Consider the following 5,294-nt stretch of genomic DNA (forward strand, 5'->3'; position numbering starts at 1 on the left):
TGTGGCGCTCATAGTCTGTGTCAACAGGCTTGGGAGCTGGTGGTTGAGCCATACGAATGAAGTGGTCAATCGTTTCCTCAGGCACTTTCTCCCTTGGCGGCGGTGGCTGTTTCGGTGCAAAATGGGCTTCCACCTCGGCCTTCGATATGGCTGTGTTTTCCTCCTCGGACTTGTCATAAGGCCTCTGCGGAAGAGGCGTGAGGCTTGGACCATATTTATATCGCTTGCCTCCGCCTGTACTTCATGTACTACCTCGACTCGTACCGCTACGCACCATAGCTGCGGGGTGTCTCTTCTGCGATTGCTGAGGCAGCGGAGACGGCTGACGGGGCTGAGTTGGACGAGGAGGAGTGGCATGAAGCTGTGCCGGACTTGGAGGAGTGGCCTTAGGTTGTGCTGGACTTGGAGGAGGAGTGGACGTCTGACGCTGTGGCGGACTTGGAGGAGGAGGAGTGGCCTGACACTTTGCCGGACTTGGAGGAGGAGTGGCCTGACACTTTGCCGGACTTGGTGGACTTGCAGGAGCGGGAGTCTGCTGACTCGGTGGCGGACTTCGACGAGGAGTCGGCTGACGCGGTGTCGGTGGCCTTCGAAAGATGATGCAATCCTTTTTCCATAGGATGATACGATGTTTGGCCTCTCTGAGAAAGCGCTCGTCGTCACCTCCAGGAATGTCAAGCTGTAGCTCCGAATATGGTGGGTCCACCACCTCATCAACCAAGACACGAGCATAGCCCGCTGGAATCAGGTTGCAATGGAAGGTTGCCTCGAGGGGATTTGTAAAAGCAACGGCGTCCGCCACCTTCATGGATATGTTCGTTATTTTGACGTGTAGCTCGCAGTTAGTGTTCTCCGTGATGTCATCCACGGGGTATCTACCCAACATTGCGTCGTCCGGGGCGGAACCCACGCTGCTTCTCGGCATGGATGGGGCGGTGCTACCCAATGCTGGATCATCCGCTAGCTGTTGCAGCTGTTGAGACCCCCTTTGCTGGGTAAGTGAGTCGATCTGCTCCTGCTGTCGCTGGAATTTGACTACCAATTCCGCTTGACTTGCTTCTAGGCCTTGAAGGCGTTCATAGTCCCGCTTCCTCTGCTCCTCCTCCATCTTCCTCTTCTTCTCCTCCGCAATCTTCTTTCTCGCACGGGTTCTGTAGTCGGTGTTCCAGTCTGAAAACCCCTCATACCACGGAATAGCGCCCTTGCCTCGTGTTCTTCCCGGGTGTTCAGGATTTCCCAGGGCACACGTAAGCTCGTCGTTCTCTCTGTTGGGCTGGAACACCCCCGATTGTGCCTCTTCTATTGCAACAAGTATCGCATCGTCGGCTCCCTTCAGACTTGCCTTTGTCAAAACATTGCCTGTCTTCGGGTCCAACTCCCCCCCCATGCGCATAGAACCAAGTCCTGCACCTGGGGGGCCAGCTCTTAGTAACCGGAGTGACACCTGCATCCTCCATCTCTTTCTCAGACTTATCCCACTTAGGCATTGCCACCGCATAGCCACCTGGCCCCAGCTTATGGAACTTATCCTTTTTTTCGGCATTTTTCTTGTTTATTCTCGACCGTTCCTTAGCTAATTCCGAATCCTTGAATTTCACGAAATCGTTTCAATGAGCACGTTGGTTCTCTAGTGTTCCCTCGAATACTGGAGTCTTCCTTCCTTCCTTGACGTACTTGTCCCATTCACGATTCTTGTGGTTCTTGAATGCAACCGCCATCTTCCTAAGAGCAGCGTCCTTGACTTTTTGCACATCTGCTTTTGTGAAATGATCTGGTAGGGTGAAATGTTCCATGAGAGTATCCCAAAGCAGATCTTTTTGATTCTTGTCGACAAAAGTAACATCTGGACGTGGCTTTGCTGGCTCTCTCCATTCTTGAAGTTTGATCGGGAGTTGGTCCTTCACAAGAACTCCGCACTGACGAACGAACTTGTCCGCAATCTTCTTAGGCGCTAATGGTTCGCCATTAGGTCTGACTGCCTCGATATTGTACTTTACGCCCTCCTTCAACTTTTTGTTCGGGCCTCGTTTCGTCCTTTTGCCTGAAGATTTGCTCGATCCGGATGGCTGAAAGAACAAAGATCGATTCGTTAATATATCTTCAAGTCATTTAAAACATGTGATGATCACCAGATGCCTGCTTATATAAATATACCTCGTCGGTCTTTGTTGTTTCAGGATCAACATGTTCTTCGTCATCATCATAATCGTAGTTCATAACTTCATCAATTAGGTCGTCGCGATCGAATATCATATCACCCTCTCCGGTGTTGTTTAGAAATTCGGAGCCGTCATAATCTTCTTCTTCATTCTGATCATTATCTGGCCCGCGTATCATATCGAACATGGTCTGTTCTCCCTCTCTGTCGGTATTGTCTGCCATAGCTTTTATTTAACTAATCCAAAAGAAATATAAAACAATTTAGTATTCAAATTACATTGTCTCGAATAATAGATATAATCTCGAATACATCGTCTAGAATAATAGATATAATCTCGAATACATCGTCTCGAATAATATATGATATTGAATAGTACATCACTGGCTAGGTAGCTAATTAAAGATCGAATACTACAGAAAGAATCTAGGACACTCGCGGTTCCTGCGGCGCGGGCGGTGGACACCCAAAGAGAAGGAACCCTCACAGGATCATAGCTGAAGTGAGATCCCTGAAGAAACTGCCAGGTATTGGAGAACCTGCCGCCTTCTAACGCAACCATGTAGCGATGGACGTGCTCATCCTCCTCCCTGACACGGCGACGTACCATAGCTGAAGTGGATATCATAATGTGTTGCTTTCTATGTGATCAATCAGCCCTAACAGACTTAGTCCAGACAAATTCTAACAGATGAAGCATGTGACTTGTAGGAGTCCATACTACTTTGTCGGAACGGAGATCCTTGAACAGACCGAATGTGATAGCACATATGATGCTCCAGGTATATATGTACCTCCATGTATATGTTCAGCTATAAATGTTGCTATGCGTGTCAAACACCATCCCAAGAGACTAAATGTGTTGCAGGCCCGATGGAGGGGACAAATGTTGCCGAGATGTTGACAATATATACCCAAGTGGTCCAGGTATATCACTGTGCAAATTTCATGCTTTTTTATGTGATCAATCATAACTAATAGATTTGGGCACAACCATTTCTAATGTCCAGAGTACTCCGTTCGAACGGATGATACTTGAACAGCCCGATAGTGTTAACACATGTGTTCATCAACCTTCTCATCTCATGATGCCTTATTTCTGTATAATTTTTCATTTTATTTTACATGATGCAGACAACCGTACAAGTTCATTCCTATATAATGAAGCTTCGTTGCCAGCCCCGAGTAATCTGACACAACATTATGGGACAGATGTAGCACAAAGTGCAAATGGTAATACCTCATACGTCTTGCATGTGATCTAATTTGTGGTTAAAGGGGTTTATGTTGTTCCACATATATTAACGTAGCTTATGGCATTTATGTTGTTCCAGTTGTTGTACATGCTCCTGGTCGTGATGCCTTAGAGGTTTTACCTCTGTCGGATGCAACATCCGAACACATAATGACAGGATCTGTCATGAAAAAAACATAACAGACGAAAAGAGGGAGCAGAAAAACGCCTGGAGGCTGAAAATCATCCTGCCCTTACAATGACTGGTATGGTTATTTAATGTTTACTTAATACGATCAACAATGAATACCTTGCACTTATCCTCCGTCGACTACTCTCACAATTGGTTTCATTAATGACAAAGAACTATCTAGCATCCAACTTAATAACGAGGAAAAGAGGGAGCAGATAAAAGCTCAAAGGCGGGCCGCTTATCGGAAGAAAGATGATGAGAGTTCCATAAAGCTAAATGCAGATGTGCAGAATGTTGCACGGCATCCTCTCGGTGATATCACTAATGCGTATCAACCATCCTCTATGGACCTTGACGAAAGAAAGGAGTTGATAAAGGCGCGGAAGCGAGCTTCTTAACGAAAGAGAAAAGAGGAGGCTAGCGTCAAACAACAGAATGAGAATCTGTCTGCACTTACGATATCAGGTAAGAATGTTTTATTTGTCGGCGCTACAATGATAGTATATACTCCCAATTGTCTATAATATAAGGTTAATATTGGACGAAAAGTGATGAGGGTACCATCAATGTAGAAGCGGATGTGCAAAATGTTCCCATATCCCCTCCCGGTGATATCACTAATGGGCATCAACCAACCTCGTTGTACCTCGACGAGAAAAAGGAGCAGATAAAGGCTCGGAGGCGAGCTACTTATCGAAAGAAAAAAGAGGAGGCAGCCATCAAGCAACAAAATGAAAATCTCCCTACCCTGACGATATCAGGTAAGAATGTTTTATGACAACTCTACGATGATAGTATATACACTCTTAGTTTCTTGACAACCGTTTGTGCTTGATGGCTAACCATTCTTGCTGTTTTAGGTTTTCTATTATCGCAATGTTTCTGGCAATATACGTGTCACGCAGTATACTATGATATGTGTAATATGAGATTCAGATATAATGGTTAGCCTGATACAGACCTTGAACATGCACTGAAAACTGTTGTTTACAGTTTGATTTCTCAACCTGATGAAAACCCTATTTAGAAAAGGATTTCATAGAATTTGTTGTTATTCTTTTGGCTGTTTGATAATATATCGCAATTTTTGCTATGGTAAATTTCTTGGCATCCTTTTTATCCCCTTATTATTCTGATTGGTCAAAATTATAAGTGCAGAGCATGCATGGTATATGTCAGTGTCCTAATACATTTGAGGCATTGAAGTACAAGACAGTATGTATGCTCTAAAGGATCAAAGGATACAAGCTCATGAAAATGAGTTCTTTTTTATATTTCATGTACTTTCACCAGAACGATATTTTGGATATACTTCACTGGCCAATGAAATCCACATCGATGAAGCTAAGCAAACTACTATTTTCAAAAACAGTACGTTGACTCTCAAAAGTTGGCACATCGATGAGCTTTGAACATGCTCAAAGTGTGGATTGACTACATGTGCATAATATCCTGAGGCTATGTAATCAAATCCCGAAGTTTTTGCTTCTAAGAAAGCTCTTGTGGAAATGAACAAAATTGAAGAAAATTATACCTCGATGTATAAAGTGTGCAAATCCACATCAAATTTTATTAGTCTTACAGAGAGCATCATGGTGTGGTTTAACCCCATCATACTCTTCAACAATATGAAATACCTAGATATTAAATCCATTCAACATGTCAGGAAGTAAAAAAAAACTCATAGTAGACAAGAGTTATTACCTGTA

At 44.3% G+C, this 5,294-nt stretch overlaps 1 long non-coding RNA gene across 1 annotated transcript; it reads left to right on the forward strand.

Moving 5' to 3' along the window:
• Nucleotides 1-2,867: 2,867 nt before the first annotated feature.
• On the forward strand, nt 2,868-4,239 carry LOC119301217. The gene is made up of 6 exons (XR_005146970.1): nt 2,868-2,940; nt 3,027-3,085; nt 3,293-3,391; nt 3,493-3,658; nt 3,757-4,050; nt 4,158-4,239. It is a non-coding gene; the product is annotated as an uncharacterized LOC119301217 (long non-coding RNA).
• Nucleotides 4,240-5,294: the final 1,055 nt, after the last annotated feature.

Source organism: Triticum dicoccoides, chromosome 1B (assembly GCF_002162155.2).
Source record: "Triticum dicoccoides isolate Atlit2015 ecotype Zavitan chromosome 1B, WEW_v2.0, whole genome shotgun sequence".
Classification (NCBI taxonomy): Eukaryota; Viridiplantae; Streptophyta; class Magnoliopsida; order Poales; family Poaceae; genus Triticum; species Triticum dicoccoides.